The sequence below is a fragment of the Sceloporus occidentalis genome, unplaced genomic scaffold (assembly GCF_023333645.1).
Source record: "Sceloporus occidentalis isolate IW3139 unplaced genomic scaffold, rSceOcc1.0.p SCAF_14, whole genome shotgun sequence".
NCBI classification, from domain to species: domain Eukaryota; kingdom Metazoa; phylum Chordata; class Lepidosauria; order Squamata; family Phrynosomatidae; genus Sceloporus; species Sceloporus occidentalis.
The window spans coordinates 3281647-3299663 of NW_028316994.1; positions in this window are offsets into that span (position 1 = coordinate 3281647).

Genomic DNA, 18017 nt, shown 5'->3' on the forward strand with positions numbered 1-18017 from the left:
ATGACCAGTTGATGACCAGGCTCTTTGAAGTCAATCATTCATAGGATAGTCATAAGTCGAAGTTGACTTACTAGCAGATAACACCACCACAACATATTTGATAGCAATGCCAGACTTCTTCTGAATACATCTTGCCTAGAAAATCCTATGACAGTCAATTCAACATCATAACATCAATGATTGAGAGGTTGCCTCTTGAACTCGGAGTACACCCAACCAATGTGTGAATTATTTCTGAGCTGTTATCAGTGTGGACACCATTGGGCACCCACCAAGACCCATATCTTCACAAGGAGAACCCCTTGACAAGCTCTGAGGCCTGCTATTCCAGCCCTCTGTCAGTACACAGGATAAGGTTAAGCATAAGGCACACCATCCATCATCCTCTTTTCCTCTCATTCTTCTTCTGGGCAGATGTGTAGACTGGGGCCCAAAGGGAGTACGCAAGTGAGCAGGGATGTGGTGTCTTGGAGAGGTGGGATGGGCCACCACAGAGAGAGAGCCAAACCACACTCTCCTTGGCTAAGTAAGGATTCTGGAAGTCTTGGATCCAGCATTAGCTGTCTTCTCTTGAAATGTGCCAATATTATTATAGATACATTAGGGATGGGCAACTTTGGCAGGTCCAGGGACCAAGTTTATCTCTCTAGATCACCAGTGTGGCTAACATCACTTGCCCTTGCAGATATGGTGCACCACTAAAATTCAGTAACATAGCAACAACCCACTTCTGGTTTTTGGTTGGGAAAACATCATCTTGTAGGTTTGCCAGTCCAAAATCATCCCAGCTGCTGAGATTTCCAGGCCAAAACCTGAGACCAAAGGACAGCCACTGGTGATGTCATTAAACATTGTGCATTAAGTACCAACCACAGTTGCTCACAGCTTGTAATTCAAACACACTCAGAAAGAGAGAGAATATTTTCCTGTCTGAAAGACAGCAATCCTAGCTAAAGGAGTTGTCCCTAGATCAAGGTGAAATGGTATTGTAATTCCTTCTCTTCTATTAGGGTACAGCCTTGCAAACTGTAACAAGCTGCTGCTCTACAAGGTGAGCTAGAGATTTGCACACAGCCCTCTCCCTTTGCCAGGAGCTGATCCCCACAAAACTGCAGAATTTGCTCCATCATCTCCTACTGTGATGTCCCACGAAAACTGGAGACTCAGTTCTAGGGCCTAATATCTGGCAGTCCTATTCATTAGTTGTAAAACATGTCATGCAGGAACTGTCTACTTTGTTTCTGGGCAAAATTCTGCTTCCCAGAGAATTATGGGCACATGATTCCTCTCTGAAACTATGAAAATAGATTTTTTTTTGCTGCTGACAACCACCAAAATGCAATGGGTGCAATGAGATGTGGGAACTACAGGGTTTGAAAATAAACCCACAAGGGGCCACAAGCATCCATAAGTCGCATGTTGCCCACTCTTGAGATAAAAGATCACCACAGTTCTTCAGAAAAATGTGCCAATGTGGGGATCACCAGGTGAGGTGGGAGGAGCATGGGAATGGCAAGGATAAAGGAACATCATTCTTAATGCAGATGTTAGGTCCATGACATTTATCAGCCTGAGGCAAAGGACAAGTTGCATATACTCCACAGGTCATGAAACCTACTGGGTGATCATGGTCAAATCACATGCTCTCAGGCATCAGGGGAAGGCAAAGGCAATGGCAAACCTCATTTGAACAAATCATGTCAAGAAAACCTCACTGTGTATTCGCGTTAAGGTCTCCACAAATCGGAAATGACTTGAAGGCACGCAACACACACTAGAAAGGGCAAGATTCTGCCCCCTCCCCTCATATTGAGTTAACTGAGTGTAAACTACTTTTGCACTTTGCAGCAACTGACATAAGCTGAGGATAAAGGTGGGCAGAGGAGAGAGAAACTGGGACATTTCAAAAGCAACTGAAAAAGTGTGTAGACAGAGGATTAATCGGGACTGACTCTGCCAAAGCAGGACAGTTGGAAGGCATGCTAGATGGCAACCCACCTCTACTTCATGTAAGCTGAATGGATTGGTATTTGAATCTTACTTCCTCACTAGTACATGTGATAACATCCTCCACCATACCTGAAGAGAGGGACAAGATCTTTACAACTGTAGGATATTCATAGTAGAGTCTTTCAACAGAGGAGAATAGATGAGAAGATGAGGAGACAGCAAGGAAGCTACCACCATGGATCCCCTTCATCTGTTGCCTGAGGCCATCACCTCCCACTGCCAAACAGTAGGGCCAACCCTGGGACAAAGTCCATAATGTGTGGCTAACAGTGGAATAGCCAGGAGATGGATCTTAGTCCGAAAGGACCACACCTTCACTGTCTTCTTCTTTCAACTCTTCTTTGCTTTCAGGTTCAAAGCTCTCCTGGAGGAGGCGGGAGAGAAACTTGGGGGAAGTATTTTCTTGGGGATCAAGCAGGAGGGATTAGTTGTGATGTGGCTTGTTGCAGTGTCTCTTGGCAGCCACTGATGCTAGCTGAGGGGGTTTCCATGAAAGGGGGAGAAACTAATGAAGAAGAAACCAGCTGGGATTTGGGGCCTGCAGAAACCTGCCCCCTTTGAAGGGGGCTTGGAATCTCCCCCAGGCTTGCAGAATGGAGAGGAGGGGAGAGGAGTGGCCCAGGTGGGAGCTAAAATAGTGGTGCACATTGGAGGGGGGGATCAGAGAGAGAGATCATGCATGCATCAATCAATCACACCCTGACTACAAAAGCTTCTGTGAACACTGAAGCATAGAAGAATCCAGGGTTTGAAACACAACCAACTCTCTGAAGTGCTGAGGCGGGCATCAAAACCTCACCCTCATAGCCACACACTCTCAATTCTCACATTCCTTGCAAGAAGTACTGCCTGCGCACACTGAAAAGTCAAGTCCCCCTAGGCCAGGGTTTCCTTTTTACTTCTGGGAAGCTTTGAAAGGTAAACAGATACGATGAGTTCAGAGAAAGTATGAAAGTGTTTCTGTGCATGAACAGAGCGTACTTCCTTCAATCTCTAAAATCCACTTCCCATACCTTGGCGATGAAGAGGATTAGGCTCTTGAGTGCTTTTGACTGTAGTGCAACACCCCATGGAATCAACAGCATGAGCAAAACACATCATGACGGATACATTAAAATGTTCTGATAGACATAAACTTCATTTAACTTGATGGAAGTCAGAACTATAGCCATGGGGTGTGGGAATACTGGAAACTTGGCCCTTTCGGGAATTGTATGCGTAAATTTAGACCTCAGACCATGACCACCTGCCATGCTGGCTGTGGGATTCCGGCAGTTGTAGTCATTTTTACTCAAGCTTTGTACAAACCTAAGTAAGGTCTTCTTGGATCAGCCCAGGTATCCATTTTGTCTGGCATCCTGTTTCTAACAGTGACCAACCATGTGTTTTATAGAAGCTTAACAGAAGGCAACAGGCCAAGTGGTGTCACTAGGGGTTGCAGGGGGTGAGGATCATGCCAGGTGACACTCTAAGGGGTGTGTGACACCAATGGTCCTCAAACATCTACCTTTTGGCAGAAATGGGTTGTGGCATTAATCTACTTCCCTTTAAAATGCTTTAAGAGATGGCAGGAGTGGGGTGAAGTTCAGTGGGAGTAGAAAGAGGAGCCTCCCAAAATTAAAATTTTAAATTTTAAAAAATTATTTTTAAATTAAAAAATTTAAAATTCTTTAAAAATTTTCTTTAAAAATCATATTTTAACCAAATCTTCACTATGAGTTTGCCATTTTATATAAGAGATACCATCTCACTACGACATTGTATGTAATGGGATTTGAGCATCCATGGATTTTGGTATCCATGGGGAATCCTGGAACTGAAACCCAGCGGATAGCAAGGCGCCACTGTATTATGCAAATGGTTGTGGATTAATGCATATTCACATCAACACTTAATTGTCTTGACTTTGCTGTGCAAACACATACATTTGTCATCCCTCTGCCAAAAATGTGCAGATATTAGAATCCATGCAAATCAATGCGAAGTGATGGTCATACAGTCAATAATGTGCATCCTTGTGGACACTTTGGTAAAAACCACAAATGCCTTTTCAACTGAATTTATGGTGTTCTCCCTTCCCCTGTAAAAAGGCTGAATTCCTCCCAGTCGTGTGTGGCTGGACTGTAGTCTATTCAAACAGAATGAAGAGTATTTAAACCCTGTAGACAAGCCCTAAGTAGTGTTGTAGCTAACTGTACAGAAAAGACAAACTGATTAGCTCCGGGAACTCTAAAAATATTTCTAACATCACAGTTGATTCTATTAGAAAAAGGGGAAGAGGGGAAAAGGGAATCTTGTAGTTTCTTTAATTTATTTCAGCACAAGCTTCCCCAGACACTTGCATACATCTGAAGAAGTGGGCTGCAGTCCATAAAAGTTTATGCTGACATAGATTAGTTAGTGTTAAAGGTGCCAAATCTCCACCCCCACCTCACTTCTGTTTATACTAAAACAAACTAACACAGCATTCCCTTTGAAAATCTTTATTGTAGTGATATTAAATACAATTTCATAACTTAAAAGGTATCTGCCTGCCCCTGTTTAAGTTCTGCTTGTTTTCTGTGTTTTTTCACACACACCCTTCACACACCCGGCGTGAAGATGCTTAGATCTTCTCATCACAGGAGGACTGCCTACAGATCTGAAGGATATATACGCGTCCTCCCATCTTGGAATAGGTGTGCTGCTCTCCATAATATCCTTTTTTAAGCACATAATCAGAGTTGGATTCCCAGATTGAAAAGTGGATAGGACTGCACCTTTAATAGGTTTGCAACTCTGTGTATGTCCCTTCAAGTCACCTGTTGATTTATGGCGACTCCATCAATTTCATAGGATTTTCTTAAGCAAGGAATACTCAGAGGTGTTTTTACCAGTTCTTTCCTCCAAAATGAATAGTAGCTTCTAGCACTTGATATTTGTTGGCAGTCTCCCATCCAAGTACTAACCAGATCTGATCCTGCTAAACTTCCAAGATCAGATGGCATCTGGTTCCTTTGGGGTATTTAGGACCCCTAAGTGTCCATAGAAGTAGGAATTTTAGCAGGTGTTGTTTGTCATACAACCAGATAAGAGGCAACACCTACTGAAATTCCTTCTTCCACATACACAATGATTAAAGAAAGAGGAGGATTCTTTCGATTTAGTAGCCAAATTGACAGACAGGCATCATGTGTAGTGGTTTGAGTGTTAGATTACAACTCTGGAAACCAGGGTTCGAATCCCCACTCAGCCATGGAAACCCATTGGGTGACCTTAGGAAGTCATACATTTAAACAGAGGCTGGATGGCCATCTCTCGGGGGTTCTTTGATTGTGAGTTCCTGCATGGCAGGGGTTGGACTGGATGGCCCTTAGGGTCTCTTCCAACTCTATGATTCTATGACAATCTGAGACTCAGTGGAAGGCAAAGGCAAATCTTGCCAAGAAAACCCAGTGATAGGGTCGCCATAAACTGGAAACAACTTGAAGAAACACAATGCCAAGCAAAAATTCAACAGGTGGGGCTGAAACACAGCTATAGTGGATGATGAAGATTCACATGTTGAACTCCTATTGGCTTGTGCATGTAATATATATTGGCAACTTTGGTGGGCACAGAACACAAAACCTAGCCAATTGCTTTTTTGAACTAGAGCTGCCAAGATTCCCCAGTCAGTATGGATTATGAAAGTTGTAGTTCAGCCCATAATTCCCACTGTTGTTGTTCTGTACCTTCACGTCATTCCTGACTTATGGCAACCCTAAGACGAACCCATCACAGGCTTTTCTTGGTAACATTTGTTCAGAATGGGTTTGCCTTTACCTTCCTCTGAGACTGAGAGAGTATGACATGCCCAAGGTCACTCACTGGGTTCCCGTGGCCAAGAGGGAATTTGAACCCTGCTCTTCAGAATTCTAGTTCAATATCCAAAGTATTGCACCATAATAGCTGTCATGCCCTGCATCCTGAGAATTCCAAAGGACCATGGGGAGTGACTTTGATCCATTTAGCCCAGTATTGCCTGTTCTGATTGCCAGAGGTTCACTGGTTTTACTGGCACAGCTCTTTCTTATCACCCACTACACAAGTCCTCCAAAACTAAAGATTAAACCCCAGATGTGCAAAATGAGCTCTGCCTGTAATGTTATTGTCTCTAATATATATAAAAATTTGTCTCTGGCATATATATATTAAAAAATCCTGCAAATTTCTAGTATTTAGGGCCACACAATAAAGCTTCAAAATATGTGAGCGTTTTTTGCTGAGATCTCAGAAGCCAAGCACGAAGGGCTAAATAGGCAGAGCCTAAACTCCAATGCCACACCCTCCAACACTGCAGAGATTAAAACCAGGGTATCAGTGGTCAAAAAATGCCACCAGGTGGCCAAGATGGCAAAAATTATTAATGAGGAAAACACACAAGCTAAGAGAGGCTGCAGCAGTTTGCTTTTGCCGGAGCCAATTGGGCAGGGCCTGATATCCATCCCTTTCTTTCCTCTCCACATTGCTTCTTTTGCACTTTGATCTCAGATTGCAGCAACTGAAGTAAACGGAGACCAAACTGGGAAAAGAGTGAGGAGAGAGAAACTGGGACATTTTAAAAGCAGCTGAAAAAAGGGACAACAGAGAATTAATCAGGATTATCCCTGTCAAATCAGGACAGTTGGTGGGCATATGATGCCCTACATAGCTCATGAATACCAGAGGCTTTCAAGGGCAATGAGAACTTGAAATTTAATTCTCTCCCACCCTACACAGTTATAACACTGATACCACATTCACTGCCATAGCTCCCTTTTATGGAATCCCAGGATCTGTAGTTTTGTGAAGTATTTTGAATTCTCTGCCCAAAAGCTCTTGTGCTCTAAGAGGTGTTACACAAAACAACGAGTCCTCCACTTAACTGCAAATCAGTAGGACACAACCATGGCCATTATAGTGGTGTCAAAGTGTTATAATTGTGTAATGTGAAAATTATCTAAGGTGCAACCACAGCAGGTGAAGTGACATCCAGTGCAGGGTGAAAAGGCAAACCTAAATGTTTCTCAAGGGATTCTATATCCAGAAGTGAATTCTTCATCTGAGTATTACTTGTGCAGAAGGGTAGTATCTCATGTGCAACTGCCCTCCATCCTTCATGTAATTCCAGCAATCAGGACCTGGGGAATGGAAAGGAGGATTAGTTTTGCGGGATAGGGGACTGATTCCTTTGCGCTGAGGACCTAGCAAGGGTTTTCCCATTCTCTGCCAAACCACTACTGAGTAGGCCCTGGGGTAGCTAGGATTCTTTTTCCTTTCATGAGCCAGGGACCCTGGAGCAAGACTCAATTCAAGGCAAGCCCAGTTTTGCATCTTTTAATGTATATACAACATCAACAAAACAGTTCATATTTGCTTGGGGGCCCAACAGTGAAGAAATTTCCCATTCCCCCTAAGGCATGTACCACAGTGGTCGGCAATGCAATTACCAGTTTAGGACAGAACAGTGGCACGGAGCCAAACCTCTTCCGTCTTCAGCTCTCTTGCTCATTCCAGAATAACTCTTGAGCTGCCTGAAATGAAGTGCCTCAGATCAGTTTTTCTAAAGATCAAAGCCTGCAAAAGACAGTAACTGGAAAAGTTACATTTTTTTTGGATTATGATTCCTAAAAAAAACAAACACCTAGCACATCCATTCTGAGAATTGTAATCCAAAAAAGTTACTCTTCCAAGCTTTGTTTAGTACAAGTGTACACGAGATGAACTTGTTAAAAACAGAAAGGGTTTCTCTTTGTTCCCGCTTTGTGCCTTTTGGCTTTAGCAATCAGCCATCCCTACTGAAAACATTGTGGAAACACTATGAAGATTTCCTCTCCAATTTTTCTGGGGGATTCTGGAATTTGTATTTCATGCAGTAAATTTGCCAAGTGGAAGCATTTAAAAATGAGCATTTAAGGAGGCTAGCTGATGCAAAAACACTCCTTTGGCCACATGTATGACAAAGAGAAGGATTGGGCATTGCCATAAACTGTAGGCCTGATTTCACCCATGGGCTATCAGTTCCCAACCAGGGCTACATGGGCTACCTGTTCCTTTGCATTGTATAGCTACCACAAGATGCAAACCCAATGTCTTGGCTCTAGGGTGCCCGCTAATACATAACCTAAAAGCACAGCAGGAGAAGTCAACTTTGCATAACATTTGCATATGTTAACTGAGATGTATGGTTGGAAATTTGAAAAAAAATATGGATTTCAACAAGGAAACAATGCATCTCATCATAGTGGAGAATTATGTTTATGTAACTTGTGCTGTCCAGGTGCTAAATGTGGATAGGAGACAGAGAGAGCTTGGTACTACAACTCTGGAGACCAGAGTTTGATTCCCTGTTCAGCCATGGAAACCTACTGGGTAACCTTAATAATAATAATAATAAGTTTTATTTATAAACCGCTATTCCATGTTGATCATAGGTAAAAATTACAATATCAAATACAAAATACAGGATAAAAATTGCAATACATAAATAAAACTTGAATAAAAACATTTCAAAATACAGATTAAAACCATACATCCTTGGGTTAGTGAAATACTTTAAGCCCTAGAAAACCATAGGGTTGCCATAAATTGGAAATGACTTGAAGATACACAACAAGAATAACACGGGCTGGCTATCTGGATAATACAGTCCATACTCTGGTTCAGGTGTGGGCAGTCTTGATTGCATCCAGAATATCCCACACAAAGAACTGGGGAATGACACACAACAGAGTAAAAATAAAAACCTTACCTGTTGCTCCAGATCTTCCTGTATATCTGGAGCCTTCCACCCCTTTATCACAGCGGATATCTTCACAGGTGTTGCACTGGGCCACCCAACACATCTGCAGTTGCCTCAGGCCACCTGTTCTGAGGTCAGAATGAAGTGATCAGCAGTGTGATCACTGAGCACCTCATGCTGATCTCAAAAGCAAATAATCAGCTGCTGTGGCAGACATGCCAGAGGATGCCGTGTAGACAGCCACTGCAGCACAGGGATGGAGGCCAAGGTAACGGGGTAGATACTCCAGGCTGCCCATGAACTATCCTGGCCAATGCAGACATGGCCTTTGTTTGCCAGTGGAAGGAGAACAGAGAGAGGCCCAACCTAGCCTTCCATGTAGTGGAACTCCACATCCTGGGAGCAGCCATCCTGGGAAGCCTTTTTCCTGTATCCTCACCAGACAGCCTGTGATGGTGGTGGGACTGAGAGATGCTTTTGGAAGGTTGCACTCCTTCTTTGATGTTGTTGTGTGCCTTCAGGTCATTTCTGAATTATGGCGACTCTATCATCAGGTTTTCTCTGCAAGATTTGTTCAGAGGAGGTTTGTCAATACCTTCTCCCGAGGCTGAGAGAGTGTGACTCGGTCAAGATCAACCGGTGGGTTTCAATCCCAAGCTGGGATTCAAACCCTGGTTTCTGACGTTGTAGTCTAACACTCAAACCACTATGCCAACCTGCCTCTCTGTAATTGTCCCAGTTTGGCTGAGGTAGTCCTGATTAACTCACTGTCATCTCACTTTTTCAGCTGCTTTGAAAATGGCCCACTTTCTCTCTCCTCTACCCACCATCCCCCTTTATCTGCAGCTTACTCCAGTTGCTGAAAACTGAGTTCAAAGTGCAAAAATAGTTTGCACTCAACCAACTTAGCAGGAGGAAAGAGAGAAGGGGCAGAATCTTGCCCTTCTTGGGCAAAAACAAACTGCTGCAGGCTCTCCTAGTTTTTGTGTCCTTCCTTATTAATAATATTTGCCATCTTAACGACATGCTGATGTCGCTGGGCCACATGTATCCTGGTTTGCATCTGTGAAATATTGGAGGGTATGGCGTCAGGAGTGTGATATGAATCTGGTGGCCTTCTCCCATGTAAACCTATTATGTTATATTGAGAAAGATAAACTGCCCCTGGATGTTCAGTTTTCATTTAGCTGCTGGCACAACTGTTAGTTGTTGTCAGCAAATGTGCCCCCATCATGGATTTGTCTAATCTTTTATGAAAGCCATTCAAATTGTGTTTCTTGTGGGACGTTCTGTACACAGCTTTGAAGAAAGACTTCCTTATAAAAGATACAGGGAGTCCAAGAACCTTTTAATACAGCTGATTCTGGAATACAAAACCAGGAAATGGTGGGAGGAGGGAGAGGGGGGAGAGAAAGAGGTTTTTTAAAAATTATGTCTGTTGTGGAGAACGAGGATAAACAAATATGGTTTGTTTTCTCCCTCTGCCACAAAAGTAGGAACTTGGGATAATTTAGTGAAACTGTTTGGCAAGAGATTGGACACAAAGGAAAGTATTTCTTTTCACACAACGCATCATTAATTTATGGAATTTGCTACACAGGATGTGGCCATGTCCACTGCCTTGTGGCTTTTAAGAAGGATCAGGCAAATCCATGGAGAAATGAGCATGGCTACTAGTCATGACAGAGAAGGGGGACAGTTCACAGTAGAACAGCAGGAGAGATGGGGAGGAGGAATTGTTCTCAAGGATAGAGGGAATACTCTCCATAAAATATATACAGTATTATAGAGGCAGAAGTAGCTTGGCCTGTTATATTTTTCTGCCTGAAGCAGAGTAACAAATGCTATTGCCCCACTCAACCAAGGAGATCACACCAGGTTCAATTCATCAACAGTGTACAATTCACTGTAGTGATAACAAAAAGCAACAATAGCGCTAAAGGTAAAGGTAGTCCCTTGATATGAATATTTAGTCATAACCAACTGTAGGGGGCAGTGCTCATCTCCGTTTCTAAGCCAGCATTGTCCGAGGACTGCTTTGGTGGTCATGCGGCCAGCCGCCAGCATGACTGCACCAATGCTGTTACCTTCTCACTGAGAGGTGGTACCTGTCTATCTACTTGCATTTGCATGCTTTTGAACTGCTAGGTTGGCAGAAGCTGGGACTAGTGATAGGAGCTCACCCCATCATGCAGCACTTGGGCCTCGATTAAAAGAACAGCCTACTCACTGGGCTAGTAGAAGCCATTTTGCTACCTGAGATGAAGGACCCATTCCCTGACATATATGCAGAAGCTGTCTGGATTAGCAATTTGAGAATCTTATTTCAGCTGTGGAAACAGCATGGCATCCCTCGCCATATCAGATAATTTAAGGGGCCCCAGACAGTTATATGACCTACATAGCTTTCTCCTTCAACAGAAAGTGACATCTGGAAAGTTAATGACAGACAATAGCCAGAAAGCTGCCATCACCAGGCCGAGACATTACAATGCCTGAGATGGAACAACAAACAGGTCATCCAGACACCCAGGTCAAGGGGCATAGTACCCAAAGCCAGCTGGCATGTGAGGCCAAAAATCCCTCATTTATTATGAAGAAAATACCATCATAACTAACAATATACACCCTTGTCATAACACCTCAAATCTGCTGCCCAAATTGAAGTGGTTGCCTTACTTCACTTAATGGTAGTGACAGCCCTGGCCACTTCCATTTCCAGTATCAATAATCTGAAGCAATAGCTTTGCATTGCCTGATAGGAGGATTGGCCTAGACACAGCCCATGACTAGAAACTGGTGAATTAAGCAATAGTAATTCCAGGCTATTTCTCTGTCCCATTTTGGATAGAGAGCAGTTGTATGTCCTGGTTGGGGATAGCAAGTTCAGAAAACTGCCACTGAGTTTCAAAGCAGGTGGTTCCGGGAGATTGGGTGTGCATGGAGTGGGTGGCATTTTCTGCCTCTTCCTGTCCATTAATTAAAGATTAAGAAGGATGCAAATCAAAGGGTGACAGTGTGACAGGCCTTGCCTTCATCTGGCTCCCAGCTGCAGGAACCGGCCTCAAAAACCTCCAGTCTCCACCCTCCCAAATGCCACATCCCTTTCGTTTTAATTTGGCCCTGATGAATTACAGAACGGATGGAGCAACTGGGGACACTTCTCTCCTTGAAGTGGAGCTCAGGGAAAGTTACTCTTTTGGAGTGCAGTTCCCAGAATCCCCCACCAAGAATGACTGTTGGCCATGCTGGGGGATTCTGGAAGTTGTAGCTTGAAGAAGTGATTTCTAAAAGGTTAATTGAAAAAGTAATCTGAGCATTACTATTTAGAGGGAGAATCCTCCACTAAAATGGTCATTGGCCATCCTCGAGGATTCTAGGATTCTGTAGTCTTAAAAGGTAACTTGAAAATGTTACTTTAAAAAGTCATCTTTCCCCAGTATGACTACTTTTTGGATTACAGCTCCTGGAGTCCCCAACCAAACAGCTATGCTGGCTGGGAATTCTGGCAGCTGTCATTTTCAAATGTAACCTTTTTCCAGATTCTGACCGGAAAGCCTCTCTTATTGCTCAGCAGTGTTGCTAAATGGTGATGTTGGTAAATGCCTACTGTGGAAGAACTTGGACAGGGGTGCAATGTTGACACCAGAGATAATTAAGCTCTCTCTCTAGAAGAGATGCAGCATTTAAGCAAATTTTAAAAGTCTCCAATTATATTCCACCAGACAGCAGTCCATTTGTTACCAGAGGTGTAAGTCAGAGTAGCAGGCTATGCAAACAGGCACTATTATTTGCTTTCTGCTGATTTTGAGCTGACAGCATTACAGTACAGTGTCTGCAGCTGTTGAATAGTATAGCTGGCACAGGGAAAGTGGAAGACACATGAAGTTGGGCTACTATGCAACACAATTTCTAAGCAGGAGCAATCTATCTGACTGATGAGGCAATGGCCTTTCTAGCAACTAAAATTTTCAGGATGCACAGCCGTTCTTTGCTTGCCCTGTGCTAGTTTTGTGTATGTGTAGGGCTTGTCTAGTTTATCAAAATAATCTCAGTAGAATTTGGGTAGAATCTGTCTTGTTCACATGCAAACTGAATACACCCAACTTACTGTGTGAATAACTGATGTGGATAGAGCCAGGATAAAACTGTGTGTGCGTTGAATGTGTTTCAAATACATCCGCATTATACACTCCATCTTTATTTGCAGTCCTGACACGTGTGGGCAGCAGAACTTGCAGAGGTGCGTAGAGATGCTGTTCCGATAAAAAAAATAGTGTGATCATCAAATTGGGAATGTGTGACTGAGATTATTTGTATAGTCGTGTTGCAAAACAAAACATGTAGATAACCCTTAGGTGGTGTGTGTGTGTGTGTGCGTGTGTAGAGAAACTAAACTGGATTTAGTTTATAACTCTTAATTATGGAGAATGCATGTGTGAGTATGAGTCTATAATGTATATACATGTACCATCAAGAGTTCCTAAAGAGAGCCTTGCAGTAATCCCTTCACAGCTATAGAGACAGATGTTGTCTCTTGAACATCCAGAGTGAAGAAGAGCTCTGTGGTGCTCTGAAACTGGAATCCCTGCAACACTTTGAGGCAGTTTGGTCCAATTGAAAGGTCTTATCCCACTAGCTTGGAGATTTCTAACCCAAACTGGTTAGATATCCAGTTTGCTTCTGTGCCCACTACAGGGGCCTCAAATTCCCCTTTCTTATCCTCACTAGCTTCCACCTCCACTCAGCCCCGGGTAACACAATCCTTCTAGCAAATCTGGGAGGAATTGCTTTACCTCCTCCACCGCCTCCTTACTTGGAGTTGCTTTCAGCTGCACCTGGCAGAGTTTGAGCCTACCCTGATCCCATCCCTGTTTGAAGCTGGGTGCCTGGAATTCCACGCATGGTGCCTTTTGTTCCACAGCATCCCATAGTCTCCCAGGCATGGCTATTTCTGGCCTTTCCTGCTGTCCTTTCCAGGCTAGAAAAGGGAATGTCGCTGCATGTGTTCAAAGGGATTGGATAGATGTCTCTGTGTCCATGACCGAGACAGAGGTGACCCCAGCAAGCTACAAAGCCGTGCTTGCCGCCTTCGAGTGGAGAAGGGAAGGATTATGCAAAGGTCCACCCAGTGCAGTGACCCAGGTTGTGACTTGAGGGATCCCAGCTGCATAGAATAGTGAACAAAAGTAGCTGTTTTGGACTGTAACTCCCAGAATTCCCCAGCAGAGCTCAGAAAATACACTGTTTTGGATATGAGGTGTGCCTTGAAGTCATTTCTGATTTATAGTGACCCCAAGGCCAATCTATCATAGGATTTTCCTGTCATGTTTCTTCAGAGAGGGTTTGCGATTGCCATCCTCTAAGGCTGAGAGAGTGTGACTTGGCCAAGGTCACCCAGTGGGTTTTTGTTTTTGGACTACAACACCCAAAATCCTCCAGGAGAGCTTGGAAAAATCGCAGTTGCCTGGAGGATGCTGGAAGCTGCAGTCCCAAAGAGTGGCTTTTCTGAGCTTTGCTGAAAAGAACCTCTGCCACAGAACTGTTCCTCACTGCTGTGATCTTGTTATATAAGGGTGTTACTTCAACGACTCCACACCAGAGATGGATGCATTGCCTCACTCCTGAACCCCTTTCCTCTGCATCACATTCCGACGTACGCCTCCTTGCCACCCTGTTGCTATGTGTAGATGGACTGTTGTGGCAACTCTGTTGGCTTTGCCCTTTGGGTACACTCACAAGCACAAGTACATCTCCAGGGGTGATGGGCGTGGGAACAGCCAGTCCATAGTGCGAGGAATGTGTTACACAACCCTCCAGATGGAGCAACAGAGCCCTCCTGCCAGATGTGTGTCAGACAATCGCACGTGCCATTCACGGGGAGATGGGGGCAGGGCATGCCAAGCGGGGTGCATACATGTGTGTGTGTGCATGTGACACACACACACACACACACACACGAGAAACAATTTCTGTGCTGCAAAGAATACATCTGCTGTCATTTGGTGCTTCTTTGTCTAGTTAAAGGCCAAGATGAGTGCAAGACCATGTATGCTTTTGCAGCAAGCAAAATCAGTTACAAAAGAGTGTGAAGGGGTAACAGGGCTGACCCAAAAACTTTTCCTGCTTGAGGCAAAGGAGCATATTGTACCCCTTCCTATTCACCTAGTTCAAAATACTCAATGCTCAAGGCCAGCCCAGTGTCTTTCTACCACTCCCCAATGTTTTCCTGTATTTTCTCCATATAAACCCATCTATTGGGTTAGAATTGCTCAATCATATTGGACTATAACTTCCAGCAGCCCCAATCAGCATAGTCAGTGGGAAGGAATGCTAGGACCTTCAGTCCAACAACATTTAGGGCCTTAGTTTTCTGTCAGTTTTTCAGGCTGTGTGGCCACATTCTGGAAAAATTAATTCCTGACCTTTTTTTCACCTGCAGTAGTGGCTGGCATATTCAGAAGCTGGTGGCATGGAAGTGTGTGAGTGATGGACGCTGCAGCATGGCTCTCCATGCAAGCCAGATGAGGTGGAGTTATCCTCTTCAGCATCAGCAGATCTTACTCAGTGGGCCTGCCATTGGTTCAGGGTCTCACAGGTATAAATACTCTGCACACTTCCATGCCACTATCCTCTGAATATGTCAGCCACACTTGCAGGTGAAACATCAGGAATAATATTTTTCAGAAGGCAGCCACACAGCCCAAAAAAACCCACAGAAAATTGTGGATACTGGCCATGAAAGCCTTTGACTTCACATTGAACATCTAGGGCCCTTTCATACTGCACAATCATAGTGCTATGTTTCCAGTTTTTAACGGCCATGGTAACATCCTGGGAAATCCTGGGAATTGCAGTTCATTTAGAATTCTCAGTCAGAGAAGTCTGGTGCCTCATCAAACTACAAACCCCAGAATTCCACTGGATGCAGCCATGGCAATTGAAGTAGCATCATATAGTGCTATAATTTTGTAGTGTGAATCAGTCCCTGGAATGCCACATGATTCCCACAACTGATATGCACGTAAATTAGGGTAGAATTCAAAGACATAGCCGTGTTAATATGGAAAATCAGGATGCAAAGAGAGTTGTAGCACCTTTTGTGACTAAATGAAAGAAAGAAGTTGGTAGCATGAGCTTTCCTAGACTTGAGAATATTTCCTCAGAGACATACATCTGAGCAAATAGGCTGAAATCTACAAAAGCTCATGTTACCAACTTCTTTCCTTCAGTTAGTCTCAAATGTGCTACAAGATCCCTTTACATAAATTAGGAATTGACATCCTATGGCCACAAACAACATGTGGTCTTTAAAGGGATCCAATGTGGCTTGTGGTACTAGCCTACCCTCTCACACTTTGTTTTGTTTTATTTAAAGAACCCATTTTCAGCCAGGTTAAAAAAAAGATCCAACTATTAATCCTAACTAGAGTAGACCCAGTATGTAGAGGGATCTTGTAGCACCTTTGAGACTAACTGAAAGGAAGAAGTTGGCAGCATGAGCTTTTGTAGACTAGAGTTAAGACTAGACTCGATCCATTAAATCAATGGGATTCATATAAAAGACAAAAGTAAAGACAAAAATGTTAGAAAATTAAATAACATTTTCACACAGTGATGTTAACTGCCATTAATGCAATAAAACTTGGTGTGATAAAGTTTTTTTATTGAGAAAATTTAAAATTGTACAATAGATTGTATGATATATGAAATGTACATTCAAAATTTTCTTTTCCCCACCCCCCTTTTCTATTCCACTTATCTGTTATCATATTTTCTAATACCTAATTATTAAACTAGCTCTTCTTGTTTCTTCCTCTCTTTCTACCTCTTTTTTCTTTCTCTTATCTCACTGTCCTTTATGCTATTTTATTATTTCAAAGACTGTGTGATAATCTTAGCTGTTTTCTATACATATCTCTCATTCTGTTAAACCATATTCCAATGATATATATCACATATCTTTTTACTTTCTTTTTTCCTCTGTTTAACCATCCTCTTTCCATCGTTTGTTACAATATTTAATTAAGGATTCCCATCCTAAATCTTCTTTTATTTCTTCCTCTCTCATTAATTTTGTCAGATTGTCCATTTCTATAACTTCCAGGGTTTTAATTAGCAACTCGTCAATTTCTGGAGCTTTATTTTCTTTCCAATTTTTTGCTATTACTCTTCTTGCTGTAGCAAGGAGGTATAGTATATATTTAAGATATTTCCTTGCAAAACTTGGTGTGATAAAGTTCTAAGAATCTTCTTAACTATGGCAACTGCCCTACTTTTCCTCATGGTTTCCCTCATGGAAATATCCTCTTCTGGATATTTTAGGAATGAAAAGTAGTATAAAAAGTCACATGTGCATTGGTGATGTTTTGACTTTTAAAAGTCTTGCTGGATCAGACCAAAGATCCAGCTACCTCAGCCAGAGCTTAGAAAGTATGTACAGAGATCTTGTAGCACCTTTGAGACTAACTGAAAGAAAGAAAATTGCAGGATGAGCTTTCGTAGACTTAAGTCTACTTCCTCAGATGTCTTTGAATTCGAGCTTTGAAAGGTTACTTGTGGACTACAATGGCCATACTATTTGAGGGATTCTAGGAAACGTCATCTAAAAAAAGTAATTTACCAGGTTCTGTCTCCAACAATTGGTACCTGGAGCCTGCAGGCTTAAGGGAGGGAAGCATCAGGTCTCCACAGCTGTTTTCCTTCAGTTCAACCATGGCATAACCAGTGGTATGCTGCCCTTGAGCATGACAATCCAGTTAGGCTATCTCCATACCCTCCAACTCTTCTGATTTTGCAGGGACAGTCCAGATTCATCTTCTGTCATCTGACTTTTTCAGCTACTTTTAAAATGTCCCAGTTTCTACTTGTCCCACTTTCCCCTTCTGTCCTTACCATTTGCTGCAAACTAGGTTCAAAATGAAAAAGGAATTTGCACTCAGTTAACTCAAACGGAGGAAGCGAAGGCAAAAACATGGAGTTCTATTCTTCCCAGTAGGCCCAAGCAAAAGCAAACCATTGCAACCGCTCGTAACTTGTGTGTTCTTCCTCATTAATAACTTGCTATCTTAACCACACTCTGATGTGGTTTTCATCATTGGATAGTATGCATCCCTGGCTTTTATGGTTGGGTATTTTAGTTCATACCTGCCTTGTATTTTATTTAATTCTGCAAGTTAAAATAAAATTAATAGTCCATCAACTTGTTCTCTATAGGTTTGTTTAAAAGTTATCAAAGGCCCGGTACACATGAATAGGAAGCGGC